The sequence below is a fragment of the Ambystoma mexicanum genome, chromosome 3p (genome assembly GCF_040938575.1).
Source record: "Ambystoma mexicanum isolate Mex_15411 chromosome 3p, UKY_AmexF1_1, whole genome shotgun sequence".
Taxonomy (NCBI): Eukaryota; Metazoa; Chordata; class Amphibia; order Caudata; family Ambystomatidae; genus Ambystoma; species Ambystoma mexicanum.
Genome location: NC_090925.1, coordinates 873,871,973 through 873,897,483, shown reverse-complemented (window position 1 = coordinate 873,897,483; position 25,511 = coordinate 873,871,973). Strand labels below are relative to the sequence as shown.

Sequence of the window (25,511 nt, the reverse complement as noted above, 5' to 3'; positions counted from 1 at the left end):
CCTCTCCCCTTGTCTGTTTTCCTCTCGTCCAGAGGCCAGATTACATAAACTTTGCACCAGTGCAAGTGCAAAGTTGCATGGTATTATTAGCACTAGGGCAAAGTTTGCCCTATTTTGTAAAAGCACTGGTACATTTTAGAATTCGATTGCACCATGACAAGTGCAGTTTGGCAAGGTATAAGTACCATGGCAAAAATTGCCCTTGTGCAAAAAAGATACATTTTCACTGCATTATTTCAACAGGGCAAAGTTTGCACTAGTGCTAATACGGAATGGTATTAGCACTAGGGCAAACTTTGCCATATTAATCAGAACTGTAACACCCAGAGCCAATGCATTACCAAATGCTATAGTATTCTCATTTAGGGAGGATAAGATAGCTCAGCAGGTTACGTACTGCTGGCACCTATTTGTGATCTGCAGGTCACATGTTTAATCCTAGCTAGGTCACTAAACCTTTTATCCATCTCAGGTGGACAAATGAACATTCAATTTGGTTGCTGGGTAATAATAATTTTATATAAGTGTTTTTAATGCAAAGTACTAGCTCTATACAAGTAAATGATTGTTCTAAATGCCAAAATTATAGCATCAATTAATCCACGCATATGTGGCTCAGAATAAGGTGGTGCTCTTAAATTATTGTCACTTTAAGTTTGGCTTCTGTGTCTGTCATTCAACTTGTGCACAAAATCATATGCACATATTTATTTACTTCCTTTAAATGTGTGTGAATCTTCTTGTATACTGGCATGCCTGAAGCTGAATGAGACTGGGGTTATGAATGCTTGGGAGGATAGCTCGGGGGCAACGCGCTTGCCTTGGAAACAAGACGATGTGGAGCAACACAGGTTCGATTCCTGGGTCCGTCCTTAGAAACCTCTAGGTATTAAGCGCGAGCAACACAGGTTCGATCCCTGGGTCCGCGCTTAGAAACCTCTAGGTATTAAGCGCGAGCAACACAGGTTCGATCCATAGGTCCGCACTTGGAAACCTCTAGGTATTAAGCACGAGCAACACAGGTTCGATTCCTGGGTCCGTCCTTAGAAACCTCTAGGTATTAAGCGCGAGCAACACAGGTTTGATCCCTAGGTCCGCGCTTAGAAACCTCTAGGTATTACGCGCGTTGTAACTACCCAATTACAAAATGCATTGGCATTGAGATGATGGCAGTGATGCAATAGCCATGGCACCTTCACTCAGCTTCCTTGGAACATAAATCAGGTTGGTATCAATCTAGAAATAGTTTTTGCACTTTGGCTATTGATAATTGGCTACTGCCGAGTGAGATATGTGCTGTGTGTGTATATATAGAATTGAATAAGATAGCTCAGCAGGTTACGTACTGCTGGCACCTATTTGTGATCTGCAGGTCACATGTTTAATCCTAGCTAGGTCACTAAACCTTTTATCCATCTCAGGTGGACAAATGAACATTCAATTTGGTTGCTGGGTAATAATAATTTTATATAAGTGTTTTTAATGCAAAGTACTAGCTCTATACAAGTAAATGATTGTTCTAAATGCCAAAATTATAGCATCAATTAATCCACGCATATGTGGCTCAGAATAAGGTGGTGCTCTTAAATTATTGTCACTTTAAGTTTGGCTTCTGAGTCTGTCATTCAACTTGTGCACAAAATCATATGCACATATTTATTTACTTCCTTTAAATGTGTGTGAATCTTCTTGTATACTGGCATGCCTGAAGCTGAATGAGACTGGGGTTATGAATGCTTGGGAGGATAGCTCGGGGGCAACGCGCTTGCCTTGGAAACAAGACGATGTGGAGCAACACAGGTTCGATTCCTGGGTCCGTCCTTAGAAACCTCTAGGTATTAAGCGCGAGCAACACAGGTTCGATCCCTGGGTCCGCGCTTAGAAACCTCTAGGTATTAAGCGCGAGCAACACAGGTTCGATCCATAGGTCCGCACTTGGAAACCTCTAGGTATTAAGCACGAGCAACACAGGTTCGATTCCTGGGTCCGTCCTTAGAAACCTCTAGGTATTAAGCGCGAGCAACACAGGTTTGATCCCTAGGTCCGCGCTTAGAAACCTCTAGGTATTACGCGCGTTGTAACTACCCAATTACAAAATGCATTGGCATTGAGATGATGGCAGTGATGCAATAGCCATGGCACCTTCACTCAGCTTCCTTGGAACATAAATCAGGTTGGTATCAATCTAGAAATAGTTTTTGCACTTTGGCTATTGATAATTGGCTACTGCCGAGTGAGATATGTGCTGTGTGTGTATATATAGAATTGAGGTGGCAAGTGACTCTTTATGGCTGGCTAGTACCCTGCAACTTGAAATATTTACCCCTGATTTGCATTGCACACTTTGTTAATGCAATCAGTCCACCTCCCCTCCACCCGCCAAGTATAACTGCAAAGTTCAGGTGGCAAGGCGGTGACCTCTGTGCACTTAACACAACCAAGAAAGGGGCACAATGGGAGCCATAGTCAAGCTCCATCTATAGCCAGCCTGCACCCTACCATGTCCTTGCAGCAGGGCGATGAGAGATGTTAATGGCAGAGGGAGCGAAACCATGCCTGATGGCACCAGCAAGTTGGCACCTACCTTTGAATATATCCACATTCACAAGTACACGTTCATGAATGCCCACTGTTGGCACAGTGATTAAACTTACACTAGGGAAGCATGCGAGGGCCCTGCGGGCCTGAGCATTTGGTGGTTTGTCCCTTTTGCCCCCGCCTCATGATGGCCCTGGTTTTGGGGCCATTATAATGCTCCAAGGGAAGAATGGAAGAGGGATGTGAAAGAAAGAGAGTTAGGTGGCGGGGGAAAAGGGGCCAGCTCCCAGCAAAACTAGTAAGTTTAGTTTACAAAGAGTGCCTCGAAGCTGCTTCAAGTGCTATGAGGGAACACGAGAGAAGCAGAGAGACTAATAGGTGAAGCAGTTGCCATATGACGTGAATGCATAGCCCCAAATACAACATATTTACCAAATGGTGTGCATGCATGAGCCTTAACGGCAACATCTAACATATGTTGAGATATTTGTGTAAGGTTTCATTTTCTTAAACCAATTCACAATAAATAAAGTCTGCCATATAGTGAGAGTAGCTGAGTATAGGATGGCAATCGCTCGAACATGGCATGACTGCTTAACATGACTGTTAAGAACTGTAGGCCAGCTCCAGGGAGCTCCAGGCAGACAGCGCTGAGTAGGCTGCTGGTCACGTAACGAGGCCCTGCCACTCAGTTGCTCCGCCCACCACCTATTTAATTAGTCCTCTTTAGGCATCCTCAGCAAAGGACGTGCGACAACCCGGACCTCACCTGTTTGTGCCTGATAGGGCCAAGGACCAGACCCGCTATATGATATGATATGATATGGCATTTATAATGCACCTTTACACAAGTGTTTCAAGGTACGTCGCGGCAAGGGAGGGGGAACAGAGGGAAGACAGAGACAGCGATCCTACTAGGCCAAGTGTCATTCAGATCGTGCAAGTGCAGGGGAAGGAGAAAGAGGAAAAGTGCACACTGGGAAGAGGTTGGGGACAGTGCAGTACATGGGGGAATAGAATAAATAAAAACAGTGAGAAGTAGGGCCAGCTTGTGGCAAGTGCAAGGGTAAGTGCAGACATCAGGTGTCAAGTGCTGGTGGGGGACTTTAGGGAAACAGAAAACAGTCCCAAGTGCAGAGGGTGCCAGGAGGCAGTGCAGGTGTGTAACTGATGGGGGAGGGGCCTGGGCCCGAGATCAGAGTGTGGCCAGGTAACCAGTAAAGTTTCAGCAGGGAGGTTTTGTGGTGCTTTACTACTGCTACTCACCAAAATTCATCACCATATGTTTCCTCCCTCCCTCCACAGCCCATCCCCACTCTCACTAGGGTTTGAATGGCCAAGTACCTTGGGCAGCCCTGGCAAGCTACCCTAGTCAACCTCATCAATATTGCCCTTGCTCCAATGACCCATGGACCACATGCACATGCCCGCTCATGTTGATCAATACTCGCTCAGTAGTCACTCGCGCTGCAGAGATCACCTACCTCCTCTCGTCCAACAACTTTGATTACCTGTTCATCACTGAAACATGGTTTACCCCATCCTCTGCACATGTTTTCTCTTACCCTACCCCAAGGCTACTGCACCCAACATGCCGACCAGCCATCATCCCCTCTCCCAGAACAAAGTAATTTGAATGACTGGCCTGTCAGTTCCCTCTATCGCATAAAGAATCCATCACCTTCTACCGCATCTACAGACCACCTCACAGGAGTGACTCTTTCATTGCAGATATCTCCAACTTACTCTCCTCTGCCAAATGGGCACATTAAACAAATGTCTCTTTCAGTGATTTTAATATCCCCAAATCACAGCTTGACAACCGCACACAAAGCACGCTTTTTGCACTGGCCGCTTCCATGGACCTTCATTAATTTGTTCTCTCCCTCAGGCACAACAAAGGCTACACCCTAGACTTCATATTCACATCATCCCCCTGCATCACCTGTGCAGACCATATCCCACTTGACTGGTCTTAACAATGCCGCCATCCCATTACCAGTCACCCACTCGACTATGACTCACAAAGATCAGGCTAAACGCCCCCTCACTCTATGCCGCTCATTCAAAACCTTCCCGGTCAATGAGCTAGAAGCAAACATTTAAGACTTCCTCACCACAGGGAATGTCTCGGGCCTCCTGGAGTTATTCAGCAACTCTGCTATGAAACCGGTGGACACTCATGCCCCCCTAAACTCCAGCCGGGCTAAGGATAAACTATCCGCTCCATGGTACACCCCTGAGCTAGCCTCCAACAAATGTTCAGTCAGAGCCTTAGGGAAATGGTGGCACAAAAACCAAAACTCAGGAGACCTTACTAACCTCGAATCTCAACGCACAAACCGTAGGATTCTGATTACCGAGGCCGAAGCTGCTTACTACTCAACCACCATTGCGGCACTCTCTAACAGGAGCAAAGCTCTCTTTAAAGTAGTAAAGCATTGTAACAAACCCTCACTGACCCTGTGGTACCAGCAACTCAGGAAAAATGTGACACAGTCAACAGATTTTTTTATTGAAAAAATAGACAAACTCTGCTGCACCCTGGCATACACACTGCCTCTCTGGACGGAATTCTCTCCTCTCTTTCCCCCAGATCTCCCAAAAATGATTGCCTCCCTCAAACCAACTTCTTACTCTGACAATATAATTCTGCCCTCAATCATTAAACAATTGACTGACTCGGTGCTCAATGCGCCCCTCAGAATCATCATTGCCTCCCTTGCAGAAGGATCCTTCCAGGACTCCCTCAAGACAGGTCTCATATGACCTCTTTTATAAAAAAACAACCCTAGATCCAGACAACCTGGCAAACTACAGGCCCATTACGAACCGCATGTTTATTGGCAAAATCTTGGAAAAAGTAGTTGCTACACAACATCTCGCCAGAATTAAACAACTCCACCTCCTAAATGACTATCAGCCAGGGTGCCAGCCCAAACTGAAGCAACAAGACATCCAGGTGGTGGATGATGCTCTTCAAATCATGGATAAGGGTGACACATGCCTCCTCGTCCTCCTTGACCTCTCGGCTGCATTCAACACCCTCGACCATCGCATCCTTCGCTCCCTCCTTTGTGACAGGGTGGGATTCTCTGACACTGTCCTGAATTGGTTTACCTCCTACCTCTCAGGCAGACACCAGGATGTCCAGATGAACTTGTTGCATTCTAACCGACTCCAGGTCTCCTGCGGAGTCCCTCAATGCACCATCTTCTCTGCAATCCTTTTTAACCTTTACTAGGAGCCTCTGGGCCCTCTCCTCAAAGATCCCCATATAGCCATCCACCAATACACAGACGATACTCAGTTGCACATGAGACTAAATAGAGTGCAGGACATCATTCGTCTCCACAATTACCAAGCCATCATTCAGTCCTGGATGTTGACTCCCCACCTCAAACTAAACCCATCCAAGACTGAATTCATCCTCATCGGTCCGCCCACTAAAAATCAACGTATCCAACAATGCCTCAATGATATGTGCCTAGAAAGACTTGATCCACAACTCTCAGACTCAGCAAAATCCTTAGGCTTCACTATTGGCAGCAATCAGTCCTTCCAGAAACAAATAGCCAAGAAGGCAAAAATAGTCTGGCTCAGAATGTCTGCACTTCAAAAAATCAAACCCTTCATTCCACAGCAGGACTTATAACGCAGCCCTATGTGGTCTCGCACTTTGATGGGGGGAAATGGTCTCCTGACTGGGCTCTGAGCTGCTCACTTGGCTCCCCTAAAAGCAGTCCATGCATTCTGACATACATCTTATTAGGGGAGCATGGAAATTTGACTGATTACTCCCATCCTAGCACACACTACATTGGCTTTCTCTCCAAACTAGGATACTGTTCAAGACTGCATGTATAATCTACAAAGCAGTCACAGGTAGCACAGCAGCGTACCTGGTGGCTAAGTTCCACATATCTGGTGCCACGCTCCTTGCACAGCAAATCCACCAACCTAGCTTGAATCACAACTCTTCTGCAAAGAGCAAACAATCCTTCTCTTGTCATGCACCCACCCTCTGGATCTCGATCCCAGTGTAGGCTCGGAATGTCCCCACAATTCTGAAATTTCACAAATCTCTCAAAACATGGCTCTTTCAACAACACCTGACCAAGGATGAATTCCAATGGACACACATACCGACGCACAGACCTCACGGTACTCCAGTCCAGTTATATGATGCTAACCCAAATGTTATCTACCCACACTCTGTACAGTGCTCCACTGCTTTCGAGCTAGGTCAGCGCTTTAAACAGTAGAATAAATAATAAATAGCTACAATAGCGATAAAGAAAACGTTTTCACTGCACACAAGTCAAAACCTGTAGCTTTGTTAAGGCGTGTTTTGCAAGTTTGCACATTAAACAACCCACACAAAAGAAATTGAACCTGATGCGTATAACACTCAGCAAAGGCAGTTGTTCTCTTTAGCTCTACACCTTGATCCTCCCATTGTTTGGACTCCTGGCCCCTTAGCCTAAAAAAGGGCAGAAACAATCATAATGGGTAATAATATTGCTTTTTGCCCTACCTACTCACAGTTTTTTTGCCTCACATTAAACAACGTAGGACCAATCACCAACCACAGAAGACCCTTTACAGCTGAGCCTACCGGCCGCACTAGAAGCACTACTCAGTACAACATATACAGAATAGCAATAGGCATCACGTCTTCACCACTCAGACCTTTCAGAAATACCAAATTGCCTTGAAAAAGACCCTTGAGTGGTCGAAGCACGTGTCGACACCCCTAGTAACAATAAAAGACCCAATGGCATAGCCTTAGAGCCAGAGTGCTCTTCATTTACACAGTGAAACAAAGCATTTCGTCGTCGACACAACAACAGTGATAATAATGAACTATGTACGCAGCGCCGTTATAGCTTGAATCCATCCCCAATTCTCTGCTCCCTCAATTGGGGCACTGAGCACTGCCCCATCGGGTTCTTGCAAATGGTAGCCTAACCTACCCTTATTACTTGGACAAATTCAGCGCAGTACCCTTATGTTCCCAGTGCTCTCACTCACACCCTAACCATTAAACAATTTAGTTTGGCATTGTGACTCCATGTCAGCACAACACGTGTTCTTCAGTCCTGGGCTTTCAGATAACAGATCAATGCGTTCTGGGAGTTGGCGTTTTTTTGTTTCAACAGGGTCCTAATGTGAGACGCGATTAACACTTGAAATTCAGTGTATTACCTATTCTAGATGTGCAAGGGGCCTGCGCGCCTATTCTCAAAACAGACAGGATGTGTAGATTATGTAGGGCGGAGCGCATGAAACATTTTAATACAGTTTAAAGGATGGGTACGTTTTAGAAATCAATATTTAGGGAATTTCTGTTTGGAGGGGAGTGGTCTCTCATATAGTGTATGGCAAGACTTAATGACAAGCAATGATCCATCGATAATCATGGATCCTGTAAAAATGCAGTACGAGATACACAAACCTTTCGTGCTTTGATAACAATGGCACGAGGCTATGCTGTGACGTGATTTGCTTTTGTAATTACTATTATATTAGATATGTGGTGTATTACTTAAATGAACGGTGGCCACATTTGGATATTATGAAATTGTGACAAGTTCTTTTAGGTGTATATTCTATCACTTTAAAAAAAATATCTAATTCATTTATATTCTATGATGTATAAATTATTATAAACATCATAGTACATTTAATAAAAAAATGCATCAATATACCAGAAAACAACAATGTTCCGAAGAAACCCTATTGGTGTCCAGAAGATATGCAGTCACTTATTTTCTCTTCCTAAACATCACACATACAAAAACGGGAGACCAGTCACCTGCTACAAGACCATACATGAATTCCAAATCCCACCTTCCTCACACATTATGGCGTCTCTCTTACACGCCAGTCACCACGAATTCATGCCCCTGCAGGCAATCGCGGATACTTGATTAGGCCAGCTCAAAATGGCGTTTGAAATCTGTCATAAAACCTGCACTCTCAATCTGGCACGACATGGCCGCCATGGAGCAATTATCGCAGAAATGCTAGGGTGGCAGGCGTGTGCCCTCTTACACAACAGCAGAGTGTTAAGCCTTTGACTGCATCATGTGGGTAGAGGGATGTGGGCAGGGCAGCCAATTGTCCCACCTTCTTCTGCCCACGGTATGCTGCTGCCTGTTCATGTTAAAATGCAAAGGCTTGATGCTGTCCCCGGTGGGAGATGTACAGTCTGCCCCTGCTGCGCTGCTTACCCCAGGCTGTTGCCACAGGTTGTTGCCCAGTTTTCCTGCCCCCGGCATAGAATCAGCCCTGTTCTCGTCTTACACATGAAGGCACACTCCCAATGCAACACGTAATATCCAATAGACCAAATAATGAGGACGCTCCCCATCAGGGGAATGAAGCTCTGAGATAAATTGCAAGTATAGCAAACTTTATATAAGATTGTATGCAAGCAAAGAACTCTGCTGCCCGAGAGCGCTCTGCCAAACAACAGACAGGCAGCACAATTTAAGGAGAAAATATGTCATTTGTGATGAGGGGCTGTAGGTACACAAATCTGGATAATAATTGGAGAAACAGAATGATACAGTCGATTCCATACGGGATGACCAAATTGGAAGTAAAGGTTGGGCCATAAAAAGACACACATCTATCTAACTAACCGTAACAACAGGAACTGATAATATGAGAATAATGGTGCACATACAATCTTGATGAATGGGGGTACTTAGGTCACATGAACTAATTTTGTGACATTCCAACCCTTACTCTCTGCCATGCTTTTGATGTTTTACATGCCCCGCGCCCAGGTGCTCACCCCAAGGTATGATCTACCATCTCTCGTACTGGTATCTGTGGGCAAGTGTTTGATTCTAGACAATATATTGCGGTGCAGGATTAGTACGTTAATGGAGGTTCTGGTGGGGTCGGGGTGAGGCTGGTTCGGATAGGTATCTGCATGAAAGGAGTTGAGGGGTCAGAACTAGTGGGCTGTGGTCCGACTGGGGGTTGAGGGGGCACAGGCAGTTTAGTGGAGATGGATGGGCTTGGGCACAGAGGCCTGTTCTGATGTCACGCTCTGCGGAATGGACATTGTGAGGATGTGATGTTGGACAGTTTGCAACAAATGAATCATCAGGCTTCCGTGGGAACAAGGCTTGTGCGGAGCTGGCAGGGTAGGAGGGGGTGGCAGCGCTATGGGCCGTCTGCAGGCGCTGCTGATGGGAGAGCTGCTTTTCGCAGTGAGATGATTTCTGGGCCTAGTAAAAGATGGCGTCTACCGCGGTACAAAATGGAGTCCTAAAACAAGTCTATGGGTTGTGTTATACATGCATATATCTATTTTATATCGTATTGCCGGGCACACTTGCGAGGTATGTTATTCAGGAATTTTGAGGGGGGGAAGGAATTGGACCACCTCCTCCCCAACACACACCAGGCACACATTGGGGTGCATCTACCTCTTCTCTCCTGAAACTACATGGCCGTTCACCTACATGAGTCTAAATGGCTATAGCAATCATAAATTAGATTTTACGAGACTTAAATGGGGTCCATGTTCTGTGTGCGTGCAGGGCATTCCTCGGCTTCTGCTCACAGGAGACCTACTCACCCTGGCCAGGGATGGATTGTACACTCCCTTTCAATGACTGTCCTTGGGTGCAACAGGCCCCACCAACTACAGTAGATCCTTATGCTCCACCTCTCTTGTACCGCTCCACTTCACACTCTCCTATAGAGCCCACAGCCACCATGCACCAATACACCACGCCCTTACCTCTGCACAACCTCCCCACATCTCCCAGACCCTCCCTGGACACAACCTACAAGTGTCCATCTCCACCCTCTGCCTGATCCACACCCTCTTTGTACCTCTCCACTCGTCTGTACATTCCCTCAACCACCTTGCACCACTAACACATATGTGTAACTCTGCACCTCCTCACACCTTCCATATATTGCCTTACACTCTCTCTGCACCACTCCATGTCCTCCCTGTGCCCGTTGGCACTCTTCGTACACAGTTACAGCATCTCTTTACCTCTGCACAACCTCCTTGTACCTTGCCACACTCTCCATGAACCCCTATATACAGCGCTCTGCCTCAACCCTAGAGAAACCTAGGATAAGGCTACCCGTGAAGATTCTTTTTGGCCTATCCAAATTGCTGACCACCCTTTTTAAAATCTATGGTGGCCATGCATTATTTGTTGTTGCTGCTGACCACTTAAAAAACCTATTGTGGCCTTGCACTATGTGTTGTTTTTCACAAAAAACTTTCTGTACAATAATCAAATTATGGATAAATTGTTACACTTGTTATATGTTTTTATCTTGTACTTACTGATGAGTTGTATGAGCAGTTTGATGGATGTAGTATGGATGTGGATGAATGTATGAATGATTTAATAGGATGATTTTTATCAAATTGTAATGTTCTTTTAAAATATTCCTGCTATGTTAAATAAATAATCGCTTCAGTGCAGACTAATTTGTGATTAAATTCACAGAATAAAATGTATTAGGTACAATAAAATCCTTAATATGCTTTTTTGCAAATTGTTTCCTCTGGATTTTCTTTCTGAGATGAACTATTACGTTAATACCCCAATCTAGAGAGGGGGGTCTCCTGTGCCTTTCAGAGACAGATCAACCCTAGACCTAAACACACTTGTACTGCTGTGGACCCCCCCCCTAGCCCTTCACATCCCTCCAGACCGTACCTTTTCACCCCATTCATGTATTTCTCCACACCCTACCTGTACCGCTCTACAACCACCATGTACATATTCTCACCATCCTAACAGCTCTCCACAACCTCTGTGTATTATTGCTGATAGAAGATGCTGTTCTGCCATTTTCTGTTGGTCTGTGTGCATGTGGCTCTGTATGAAAAGAGGGATGGTGTTAGTGGTATAGCGGGAGAGGCAGATGTGTAGCCTATGTTCATAGGTGCAGGTCAGAAACACGCAGAACCTGAATGCTGATCTGCTGCTACGGGTTTAATGGAGATAACTGTGGATATGTTATCCGAAGGTCAGAACGCAATGAATGATAGGCTGAAGTGTTCTTACCAGGTGATGTGTGGTAGTTTAATAGGATTGAATGGGCATGCTTATTCAAAGCAAAAACAAAGAGGTGATGGCTGGAAGGTTTAGAATGAATCTTAACCACTTGCATTGCTCTGGGCAACTCTCCAGACCACTGTTCTTCGCCTGCCAAGCCATTACAGAAGGGGAAAGACCATATGCAAATAAGGCTTGGCCCCACCCCAAAAGGGGCAGACCAGCCCAAACTGCTAGATCACATCCCTTCTACACGAGATCACAAGCATCCCCAAACATGTTTCGGCCTTGTTGGGCCTCATCATTGAGGAGTAGCTTGTGTCTCTAGGCCCAGCAGGCACGGGACCCACGTCTGGGCATAACCGTCCCGCTCGGGGTGGCAAAGCAAAAACAAAGAGGTGATGGCTGGAAGGTTTAGAATTAATCTTAACCACTGGCATTGCTCTGGGCGACCCTCCAGACTGTTATTCTTCGCCTTCCAAGCCATTACAGAAGGGGAACGACCATATGTAAATCAAGCCTGGTCCCTCCCCAAAAGGGGCAGTCCTTTTGGGGAGGGACCAGGCTTGATTTACATATGGTCTTTCCCCTTCTGTAATGGCTTGGTAGGCAAAGAACAATGGTCTGGAGGGTTGCCCAGAGCAGTGCCAGAGGTTAAAATACATTCTAAACCTTCCATCCATCACCTCTTTGTTTTTGCCACGCTTATTCAAAGCCTGATTGGTATTGATGTGCCAGCTACCAGCCATGTGGTTCCATCTTTGGGGGACTTGTGTGTGCACTGTAAGGTGGTAGGATGTTTTAGAGGAGAGCTGGTTTGTCTGGAAGAAAAGGGGAGTAGGACTTACAAAGCAAAACAAGCTGGTGTCCACCCTGCAAAGCAATAACTTTCAAACAATTCCCATTTCAATTCCTCACATCGTCTCTCTATCTCTGTCTCCCTGTCTCTGTCTCTCATGCTCTCTCTCAGATCATACCCCTTGTGCAAGAAGGATCTGGGAATTGGTAGATGAGGGAAGTGGGCAGTCCGGAGGCTGCACTCATTATCATAAGCTGTATGCTTAGGCTTATGGGACGCAAGAGCCTTTAGTTCAGAGAAAGGGCTTCTCATGATATGAGGACCGTAGGCATCTATTTCACCTTCTCAGTATGCTGGTTGGCAGCCTTGGGGTTGCCTTAAACCTCAATCTAATTTACTTTGTGCAGTGCTCAGTGGCCAGCTGGGACCTTTGCTGGTATTTGTCCCCTCTGTCTGGGCAGTGAACACTCTTTGTCATGTCATGTCCCCCTCCTCCTCTCTTATTCCTGATTGTCTGACCGCCATCCAGGCATGGTATGTGGCTAAGGATCTCTGTCTCAATGCAAGTAATACAGAGATCCTTCTTATTGGGACACCTGTGCCCTGTTTCTCTACTTTCCTCTGGCTGCCTTCCTTGGGCCTTCTACCCTCCACCCTCACCATTCTGTGAGGCCAAAAACCTCGGAGTTATCTTCAACGCCTCTCTCTCCTTCACCCCTCAGATCTTAGACCTTGCCAAGAAGGCCCACTACCAGCTTCACCTCCTTAGAGGCATTCTCCCATTCCTCACCTTCCCCCAGAAACTCAATGTCTGCAGAGCTCTGGTCCTCTCTAGGCTGGACTACTGCAACAGCCTCTTCCTCAATCTCCCCCTTTCTTCCATATGTCCCCTTCATCTTATCTCCAATAGGGCTGCAAGACTTATCCTTGGCCTCAAGCCCAGGGACCGTATCGCTCCAGCCCTAAAATCTCTCCACTAGCTCCCGGTGGCCACTAGGATCAAATTCAAGACTCTCTACATCATCCACAAGGCTTTCTGAGGCCAAGACCACCGCTGTGCGCCCCTACACTATCCATTTACATTGGCACAACTTCTATACATTTCTCCACCCCACACCCGTGATGTTCCACCCCCTTCCACAAACTGCACACCCTTTCAGTGCACTTCCTCACCTCCCTCTAGTGCTTCACACCCATTTTACAGGGAATAAAAAAGTAAGTCCCATTCCCAGTGGGGGTATGTAATAAGCAAGTAAACATTTTAAACTATAAACAGACATGTTTTTGTAATGAATATTTCTTTGCGCCATTTTATTCATGCACATTGAAATATATATTTTCACTTCTTTGGATCAGGAAGTAATAACAGAGTTGTATTCTTGTGGCATTATGTGTACTACCGTTCCAGAGATATCCATTGAGATGTGTGCGAAGGGAGGGAGGCAGGCTCATGTGAGTTTGTTTCCTGTTTTTTTGGCACATTATTACTCTGTGTTTCTGTTTTTTTTAGCATTGCCTACTTTAGGGAGTAACAGTGGCTGATACTTCCCTTATCAGAAAAGGAGGTTGTCTCCGCAACCTCCTTTTAGAGCTCCTCGCCGACCATGTACCAAATATCACCATTCCTATACCTCTCTGCATACTCCAGAAGCACCCCCCTCCCTGTACTGTTTGTTACTCTCTATATATGGCATCCCACCCTCCCTGATCCTCTTCACTACCTTCCTGTTTCTCTCTGCACCCAACCAGTAACACTCTACACCTGCCCTGTACTGCTCTGAGCCATCTAACCCACCACACCCTGCTTCTCACATCCCATCTGCATCTTGACACCATCCACATATCTATCTCTGGATCCAATCTCTATCCCTCCAAGCCCTCAACCGTGCACTTGTGCAGCACTTCAGCTCTGCACCTCCCTCCCTGCCTCTCTGCCCACACACTCTGTACTTCTTAACATCTTCCAACTACCTTCACACTCTCTCTGTATGATGCCACATCCTCACCCCCTGCACCTCTTCCAAACTCCCAGTATATTTCTGCACCCAACACATGCTTCTCCTCTCCTCTGCCCCTTTACTGCACCCCTCTAGCTGTGCACCTCCCTTCTTTCTTCTTTCCTTTCGTTCACCCTTTGACTCCTCGTGCTCCACGTGCAGCCTCTTGCCCTCCCATGCCTTTTCACAACCCCCTGTTACCTCTTCATAACATCCATGTATCGCTTCAATCCTCCATACCTGCACACCCTCTCTGTCCTTGACACTACCCTCGTACTCCACTCATCCACATAAGCACCTCGGCTCACCCATCCTGTACCTCGCCACCCCCACCTTAACTGCTTCATGTCTTAACTATACCTCCCAGCTGGGTATCCCCAATAGCACTCAGAATCCTTGCTGTACCTTCTCCACTCAAGACCTTTCCTATACTATTCAGAGCCCTCCATGAACTTTCTGAAATCTAGATCTCTGGATACTATTCAGAAGAATCCTCCCAGTATATGCCCTTCTCCAGGCCTCTCCCATACTTCCCATACCTCTCCTTAGCTCTGGACCACTTCCGTACCACTCCAAACTATCTCTGTATCTTCTCTATTCAGATCGTTTGTGTAATACTCTGTACCTTTGCTGCTCTCGACCTCTGCTATTCTGCGCATAACCCTTCCTGCACTTTCTTTTCTCCCCCATGTAACTCCTCTGCTCCAGACTGCCTAAATACCAATTGGAACCCTCCCTGTACTCCCACCAGTCCACTCCTATCATACATACCTCAGTCCCCTCTCTGTAACCTCTCTTCTCCAGATCTCTCTAATACTCCTTGGAATGCTACTTCTAACTTATTTGCTTCAGGCCTCTTACAACATTTAGAGCCACCCACATACCTTGTCCATTCCAAACCTCCCCTATACCACTTGGAAACCTTCTTGTGTGTTCTCCGCCCCAGGTATTTCCTGTACCATTCAGAAAACACAAAGAACCCATCCTGTAACTTCTCCACTCCCGGCATGCACTGTACCACTCATATCTTCACTGCCCTAGACCTCTCCTATACCACACAAACACTCATTGTACCTTCTTCACTCCTCCCTTCTCCTACATCACGCAGAACCGATTGTGTACCTTCTCCACTCCTGACATCTCCTATACTAATAAAAACACTCCCCCTACCTTTTGTCTCTCTTGTCCCCTCCAATACCTCCTAGAACCACCCCCATACTTTCTCCACACCACATCTCTACTATACTACTCAGAATCCCACCTGGACATTCTGCTCCAGAACTCTCCTACACAATTCAGACCCTCCCCATACCTTCTCTACTACAGGCCCCTTGCATACCAGTCATAACCCTGCCTGTATCGTCTCCGCTCTGCTCCCCTCGTGTACCACTGAAAACAGTCCTTTTACCACCCAGTAACATCACAGTACCTTCTCTTCTACATAACTCTCCTATACTGCTCATAACTCTCCCTGTACCTTCTCCACTCCACTCCTCTCTTGTACTCAACACTCCCTGTAAAAAATACTCATATGCTACTTAGAAAGCTGCTTGTACCGTCACCACTTCAAACCTCACCCATAGCATTCCAAGGACCTCCCGTACCGTGTCAAATCCAGACCGCTCTGAACCTTCCCTGCGACTACTCCAGTCCACTCCTCTCCATTACCACTCAGTATTATCAATGTACCTTCTCTGCGACAGACCTCTCCTTTTCCACTCCAAACCCTCTCCATACATAGACCATTCGTAGCTATCCAGAATGCTCCCGGCAGGTTCTACCCTTCAGACCTCTCATACACCATTCCGAGCCCTCTGCATACGTTCTCTACCCCAAACGTTTCCCATACCACTCACATCCATCTCCATATTGCCTCTGCTCCACTACCCTCCCATACCACTGGGAACCTTTCCCGTGCCTTCCCCACTCCATACCTCCCCTACAGCACTCATTACTCTCCCAGTTCCTTCCCCACTCCAGATCCCCCCTAGAGCACCCTCTACTCTCCCAGTTCTTTTCCCACCCCAGACCTCCCCTACAGCACTCATTACTCTCCCAGTTCCTTTCCCACTCCACTCCTCTCATAAACAGGTCAAAACCTTTCCTGTATCTTCTCTTCTCCAGACCTCCCTAGAGCATTCATTACTCTCCCAGTTCCTTCCTCACTCCAGACCTCCCCTACAGCACTCATTACTCTCCCAGTTCCTTCCCCAATCCAGACCTCCCCTACAGCACTCAATACTCTCCTAGTTCCCTCCCCACTCCAGACCCCCCTACAGCACTCATTACACTCCCAGTTCCTTCCCCACTCCAGACCTCCCCTACAGCACTCATTACTCTCCCAGTTCCTTTGCCACTCCAGACCCCCCTACAGCACTCATTACTCTACCAGTTCCTTCCCCACTCCAGACCTCCCCTACAGCACTCATTACTCTCCCAGTTCCTTCCCCACTCCAGACCCCCCCACAGCACTCTCTACTCTCCCAGTTCTTTCCCCACTCCAGACCTCCCCTACAGCACTCATTACTCTCCCAGTTCCCTCCCCACTCAGACCTCCTCTACAGCACTCATTACTCTCCCAGTTCCTTCCCCACTCCAGACCTCCCCTACAGCACTCATTACTCTCACAGTTCCCTCCCCACCCCAGACCTCCTCTACAGCACTCATTGCTCTCCCAGTTCCTTCCCCACTCCAGACCCCCCCACAGCACTCTCTACTCTCCCAGTTCTTTCCCCACTCCAGACCTCCCCTACAGCACTCATTACTCTCCCAGTTCCCTCCCCACTCCAGACCTCCTCTACAGCACTCATTACTCTCCCAGTTCCTCCCCACTCCAGACCTCCCCTACAGCACTCATTACTCTCCCAGTTCCCTCCCCACCCCAGACCTCCTCTACAGCACTCATTACTCTTCCAGTTCCCTCCCCACTCCAGACCTCCTCTACAGCACTCATTACACTCCCAGTTCCTTTCCCACTCCACTCCTCTCATAAACCGGTCAAAGCCTTTCCTGTACCTTCTCTTCTCTAGACCTCCCCTACAGCACTCATTACTCTCCCAGTTCTTTCCCCACTCCAGACCTCCCCTACAGCACTCATTACTCTCCCAGTTCCTTTCCCACTCCACTCCTAAACAGGTCAAAACCTTTCCTGACCTTCTCTTCTCCAGACCTCCCTAGAGCATTCATTACTTTCCCAGTTCCCTCCCCACTCCAGACCTCCCCTACAGCACTCATTACTCTCCCAGTTCATTTCCCACTCCACTCCTCTCATAAACCTGTCAAAATCTTTCCTGTACCTACTCTGCTCCAGACTTCCCCTACAGCACTCATTACTCTCCCAGTTCCTTCCCCACTCCAGACCTCCACTAGGGCACTCATTACTCTCCCAGTTCCTTCCCCAATCCAGACCTCCCCTACAGCACTCATTACTCTCCTAGTTCCTTCCCCACTCCAGACCCCCCTACAGCACTCATTACACTCCCAGTTCCTTCCCCACTCCAGACCTCCCCTACAGCACTCATTACTCTCCCAGTTCCTTCCCCACTCCAGACCTCCCCTACAGCACTCAGTGCTCTCCCAGTTCCTTCCCCTCTCCAGACCCCCCTACAGCACTCTCTACTCTCCCAGTTCTTTCCCCACTCCAGACCTCCCCTACAGCACTCATTACTCTCCCAGTTCCCTCCCCACTGCAGACCTCCTCTACAGCATTCATTACTCTCCCAGTTCCTTCCCCACTCCAGAGCCACCCACAGCACTCTCTACTCTCCGAGTTCTTTCCCCACTCGACCTCCCCTACAGCACACATTACTCTCCCAGTTCCCTCCCCACTCCAGACCTCCTCTACAGCACTCATTACTCTCCCAGTTCCTTCCCCACTCCAGACCCCCCCTACAGCACTCAATACTCTCCCAGTTCCCTCCCCACCCCAGACCGCCTCTGCAGCACTCATTACTCTCCCAGTTCCTTCCCCACTCCAGACCTTCCCTACAACACTCATTACTCTCCCAGTTCCCTCCCCACTCCAGACCTCCCCTACAACACTCATTACTCTCCCAGTTCCTTTCCCATTCCACTCCCCTCATAAACCGGTCAAAGCCTTTCCTGTACCTTCTCTTCTCTAGATCTCCCCTACAGCACTCATTACTCTCCCAGTTCCTTCCCCACTCCTGCCCTCCCCTACAGCATTCTTTACTCTCCAAGTTCCTTCCCCACTCCAGACCTCCCCTACAGCACTCATTACTCTCCCAGTTCCTTCCCCACTCCAGACCCCCAAAGCACTCTCTACTCTCCCAGTTATTTCCACACTCCAGACCTCCCCTACAGCACTCATTACTTTCCCAGTTCCCTCCCCACTCCAGACCTCCCCTACAGCACTCATTACTCTCCCAGTTCCTTCCCCACTCCAGACCCCCCCTAAAGCACTCCCTACTCTCCTAGTTATTTCCCCACTCCAGACCTCCCCTGCAGCACTCATTACTTTCCCAATTCCCTCCCCACTCCAGACCTCCCCTACAGCACTCATTACTCTCCCAGTTCCTTCCCCACTCCAGACCTCCCCTACAGCACTCATTACTCTCCCAGTTCCTTCCCCAATCCAGACCTCCCCTATAGCACTCATTACTCTCCTAGTTCCTTCCCCACTCCAGACCCCCCTACAGCACTCATTACACTCCCAGTTCCTTCCCCACTCCAGACCTCCCCTACAGCACTCATTACTCTCCCAGTTCCTTCCCCACTCCAGATCCCCCTACAGCACTCATTACTCTCCCAGTTCCTTCCCCACTCCAGACCTCCCCTACAGCACTCATTACTCTCCCAGTTCCTTCCCCTTTCCAGACCCCCCTACAGCACTCTCTGCTCTCCCAGTTCCCTCCCCACCCCAGACCTCCTCTACAACACTCATTACTCTCCCAGTTCCTTCCCCACTCCAGACCCCCCCCACAGCACTCTCTACTCTCCCAGTTCTTTCCCCACTCGACCTCCCCTACAGCACTCATTACTCTCCCAGTTCCCTCCCCACTCCAGACCTCCTCTACAGCACTCATTACTCTCCCAGTTCCTTCCCCACTCCAGACCTCCCCTACAGCACTCAATACTCTCCCAGTTCCCTCCCCACCCCAGACCTCCTCTGTAGCACGCATTACTCTCCCAGTTCCTTCCCCACTCCAGACCTTCCATACAGCACTCATTATTCTCCCAGTTCCCTCCCCACTCCAGACCTCCCCTACAACACTAATTATTCTCCCAGTTCCTTTCCCATTCCACTCCCCTCATAAACCGGTCAAAGCCTTTCCTGTACCTTCTCTTCTCTAGATCTTCCCTACAGCACTCATTACTCTCCCAGTTCCTTCCCCACTCCTGCCCTCCCCTACAGCATTCTTTACTCTCCAAGTTCCTTCCCCACTCCAGACCTCCCCTACAGCACTCATTACTCTCCCAGTTCCTTCCCCACTCCAGACCTCCCTAAAGCACTCTCTACTCTCCCAGTTATTTCCCCACTCCAGACCTCCCCTACAGCACTCATTACTTTCCCAGTTCCCTCCCCACTCCAGACCTCCCCTACAGCACACATTACTCTCCCAGTTCCTTCCCCACTCCAGACCTCCCCTACAGCACTAATTACTCTCCCAGTTCCCTCCCCACTCCAGATCTCCCCTACAGCACTCCTTACTCTCCCAGTTCCCTCCCCACTCCAGACCCCCCTACAGCACTCATTACTCTCCCAGTTCATTCCCCACCTCAGACCCCCCGTACAGCACGCATTACTCTCCCAGTTCCTTGCCCACTCCAGACCTCCCCTACAGCACTCATTACTCTCCAAGTTCCTTCCCCACTCCAGACCTCCCCTACAGCACTCTTTACTCTCCCAGTTCCTTCCCCACTCCAGACCTCCCCTACAGCACTCATTACTCTTCCAGTTCCTTCCCCACTCCAGACCTCCCCTACAGCACTCATTACTCTCCCAGGTCCTTTCCCACTCCAGACCTCCCCTACAGCACTCTTTACTCTCCAAGTCCCTTCCCCACTCCAACCCTCTCATAAACCTGTCAAAATCTTTCCTGTACCTACTCTGCTCCAGACCTCCCCTACAGCACTCATTACTCCCCCAGTTCCTTCCCCACTCCAGACCTCCCCTACAACACTCATTACTCTCCCAGTTCCTTTCCCATTCCACTGCCTCATAAACCAGTCAAAACCTTTCCTGTACCTTCTCTTTTCCAGACCTCCCCTACAGCACTCATTACTCTCCCAGTTCCTTCCCTACTCCAGACCTCCCCTGCAGCACTCATTACTCTCCCAGTTCCTTCCCCACTCCTGCCCTCCCCTACAGCATTCTTTACTCTCCAAGTTCCTTCCACTCCCGACCTCCCCTACAACACTCATTACTCTCCCAGTTCCCTCCCCACTCCAGACCTCCCCTACAGCACTCATTACTCTCCCAGTTCACCCCCCACTCCAGACCTCCCCTACAACACTCCTTACTCTCCCAGTTCCCTCCCCACTCCAGACCTCCCCTACAGCACTCATTACTCTCCCAGTTCATTCCCCACCTCAGACCTCCCCTACAACACGCATTACTCTCCCAGTTCCTTACCCACTCCAGACCTCCCCTACAGCACTCATTTCTCTCCCAGTTCCTTCCACACTCCAGACCTCCCCTACAGCACTCACTACTCTCCCTTTCCTTCCCCACCCCAGACCTCCCCTACAGCACTCTTTACTCTCCAAGTCCCTTCCCCACTCCACTCCTCTAATAAACCTGTCAAAATCTTTCCTGTCCATACTCTGCTCCAGACCTCCCCTACAGCACTCATTACTCTCCCAGTTCCTTCCCCACTCCAGACCTCCGCTACAGCACTCATTACTCTCCCAGTTCCTTCCCCACTCCAGACCTCCCCTACAGCACTCATTACTCTCCCTTTCCTTCCCCACCCCGGACCTCCCCTACAGCACTCTTTACTCTCCAAGTCCTTTCCCCACTCCACTCCTCTCATAAACTGGTCAAAATCTTTCCTGTATCTACTCTGCTCCAGATCGCTACTACGCGACTCAAAAACATACTCCATCATACCTAGCCGCGCCTAAAGCACTGTTAACCCTACTTGTACCCTCTCGACTAGATTACACCGATATCACAAAGTGCCTTCTCCTGCACCTTCTCTGTCCCTGACCACAGCTTTTCTACACAAGCCCCTCCTCACACTATCTCTACTCCAGATCACTCATGTACCACTCGCACCTCCTTGCATGCACCTTCTCTGCTTCGAACCACCATTCAGAAAACTCCCCTTACTGTCACATCGCCAGACCTCTCCAAAACCACTCAGAGCAATCCCTGCACTGTCTCCGCTTCACACCTCTCTTATATTGCTTGGAAATCGGCCTATACTGTCTTAGCGTCAGACTTCTTCTGTACCACCCGGAAACCTCCACAACCCTTTCCACTCCATACCTCGCCTTTATCACGCTGTACCCTTCGCTACTCCAAACCTCTATGAAACCTCCCTGTATTTTTCCATACTGCGCTTCCAAGTGATCTAAAAAAACATTGACACACGGGTCCTACTGTGAAGGGATCATCATGCAAATCCTTCTCGAATCTTCGAATCTGCACACTCACCCTGCTGGGGGTTATCTTACTTGTCCAGGCTGAACTTTCCTGAGCTTCCTTCGAAGTACAGGTGGGGTAGGGTGGCTGAGTTCAGCGACACAAGCTATATAAAGCATGCATGCTTGGATTTTGTGGTCAGTCTTATAGGCAGAGGCAGGTGTTAGTTGGCAGCTTGGCTAGTGTAGCTAGATAAGGACGGATCTATATTTGACTTTAATTAGTGCAGTTGAGGAATGCACAGAAAATAGGAGAATTCCAGTGTACCCGCCTTGGATCACAAATGGATGCAGCATTTGTTGTCAGAGAGTAGTAACAAAATGAAAATCCCAGTGTTGGTTGGAGACAGGAAATTACCTTCACTGGCCGTTAGTGTGCATTTCATGTGCCATCTTTCTATGTTTGCAAGGGTGGGAAGAGGGTGAGGAGGAATGCAAGATGGAGGCACCGGCATGTCTCCCAAAAATCCTGAATATAGGATTTGGTGCATTTCATGAATTCGGGAAGGTGGAAGTTCTCCCAGGCTTAGCTAGCACACATTTCATGGACGCTCACCTGCTGCCCACATAAACTGTGGGACATATTTACCGAGCATACACGCTGTGTACAGTCTCTTAGCTAGCATGTACATTGTAACTAAAGACTGCCCACAAGCATGCTTCTGAGTAACCTCTAAGCAAAATGTGCACTTCGGGCAAATTTCTTACACCAACTCACTTTCTAGTGATCACCCCCATGTTTGGGGCAGACATGGGCAGTAATGGCCCACCCGCCTTAGCTCAAGGCAGGCCAAAGCGTAGCGAGCGTCTGAGAAAAGGCTAAGGGCTGTTAGCTCCCCCGAATGCAAGAGTGAACGCTATTAGCACCAGGTGGCCTCATACCGGGGTGGTAATAGTATATTTTACCTTTCTTTTTCTTTTTATGGGAATGTGGCATCATGCTATTTATATATGCCCAATTCCCCTAAAAGGGGAATAAATAAAATGCACCTGGTGGAGTCCTGATATGCCCAGGGGGGTACATATATAAATAACAAAAGTGATCAGGATACAAGATACTCACAAAATTCCACAGTTTTTGGACATATTTATTTCAATCTCAAAAAACAGTATGGTGTATTTTTCAGGCACCAATCAGCCGTTATCTGATAACTTCTAAATTAATACTTACCCATTGAGATCCTCACAGCTATCCTCCTCCCCAGGGGAGTTGCTAGGTCTGGAAAAGACCCGGGGCTAAGCTGATGTCGGTACTGTTGGGACTGGGGGCTAGCTAGTCTTTTGGCTGTAGCTCCTGAGATTCTATCCAGGGCTACAACCAGAAGATCAGGGGCTATAACCCCCTTAGCCCCCCCCTAGCAACGCCCCTGCTCCTCCCCACAGATAACACCCACGGACAGACCCACCCAACAAGTCTCTCCTGATGAAGGCCACCACAACTACAAGCCATTGTGGCCGAAACACTACAGTGTCGATTACTTGTGACACAACTGTGAAATGACCCTTTGTTGTATGTTTTTACATAGTGTTGTATACATCGTTTTTGTTTAAAACACACCTGGACTGAATAGCAGCCTCGGGCAGCACTCACTTGAGTTATCTGTCTCACCAATCTCCTATACTCATATGTGCTTGTTATTAGGGAACTCTTCTTCCACATCCTTGGCGAGGGTGCACAGTTGCGCTTCCCTATGTTTTTTATATTGAAATCTGTCCATTGTCGCTTTCGTGCTTAGCGAAAGCAGTGTAATAATCAGAGATACTGTTTTTTGAGATTGAAATAAATATGTCCAAAAACTGTGGAATTTTGTGAGGATCTCGCATCCTGATCACTTTTGTTATTAATATACAATTCCCATAAAGGACCCTACATACTAGAATGGTCGATGATGAAATAGTTAAGGGACACTAAGCCTCATTATGAGTTTGCCAGTATATCATTGGTAATACCACTGAGATACCACCAAATGGTATTACTGTTACCACCACTTGGTCCGGCGGTTTTACCACTGAAGTCAAGTACCACTAGGCTACAAGTGGTGGTAGGTGGTGTTAGACCCCATTGGTTGGAGTCCATAGTACTCCATGGGGATTTTGGTGGTATTACCACTGGTGGTATTACCCGATTTGGCGATTTCTGGGCAGTAACGCAGAGGAAATGCCTCCAGCATTCTGCTGGAGGTGTTTCCTCTGCCTTACCTCCAATCCTGTCGTTCGGCAGTGTAGTAATTCAGCAGTAATGTAGTGGTAATTCCGTTACCACTGCATTACCACTGTTTTTTGCCACACTGCCGACCACTGCCACTATATACCATGAGGGGTCAGAAATGAAAGCCGTAAATAAAGTTGTCATGTTTTTAGTTAAAGACTTTTATTTAAATGAAAATGGGTTGGGTCAATGCTCTGTGACCCTATGAGACATTCCAGTGTAGGCGGGATGCAGAGTGGTGGGGTGCAAGTAACTGGGTGCCACAGTGGTATGTGCTTTTCTGGTGGGGGAGCGGTACTCCAGTGGGGATTTGGAGGGGTCGACAAAAAGTGATCTTGCCCCAGCACCAGCGGATTAAAAGAAAAATGGCAGCTCCGGGTGAGAGGTGCGGGAAGTTGGCATTCATTCCTGGATCCCACCTGGATTCCCGGCATCCTAATTAGCTTGTGCCACTTCCCAGACTGCTAATATTTCAACTTCTGCCAATTTCTCAGAAAAAAAAACTGCTCAGAGTTATTGTGTATCATTTTGTTTGCGGTTTTGGTACTTCGGTTTGCCCACATTAAGCTATTTTCAGTCCCTTAGCCAGTGCTTAAATTGTGGGGGAGCTTGCCAGGTGCTCAGCCCTGGTTCTTTTCTGAGCCCCTGCACTTATTGCTAATTCCACCTTGATTATGTTGTGGTGTTTTGGCACCTTTATTATTTTAACTGGCAGTCAGTCAGTCACAGTAATATAACCAAACAGTGCAAGGTTTGAAATTCCTGCAAGCTATTTAGCTACAACCTCTACCCCATGAGCAGTGCTTAATTTGTGGGGGTGTTGCCAGGGCTCAGCTCTGACACTTATTTCTGAGCCCCTGCACTTATTGTCTCAGACACAGTTTGATTATGATGCAGTGTTTAGGCAACATTATTATTTTAACTGCCAGTCACATAATAAACACCTAGAATCAGAGCAAAATGTATAATGATGATTGTGTTCAAAAACAAACTTAAACTTGTATCTCATGTCAAGACACGAGTATGTTATTTTATGCATGTGTTGATTGGCGTTTGTAAATCACACAGCTGCCGTATTGAGTACATCCATAAACCAGAATAAGCTGCTGAAAGTTGCAGCTGCAACCCCATATATGTTGACAGCATGGGGAGCAGACGTGGGTGGTGCAACAGTAGGTGGGGAGCAGCCCATCCTGACATGCCATGGGCGTGTTAGAAAACATTTGAGCTCCAGCCCTTATTTCTTTTAACAAATTAAGCACCACCTATGAGACACTGATTACCTTGAAACCAACATCTACCAGGAA

General features: G+C 47.8%; 1 protein-coding gene across 4 annotated transcripts in view; it reads left to right on the top strand.

Moving 5' to 3' along the window:
- Positions 1 to 25,511, top strand: part of LOC138581040 (sulfotransferase 1 family member D1-like) — a 289,076-nt gene that overhangs the window by 67,575 nt on the left and 195,990 nt on the right. The window lies entirely within an intron of this gene.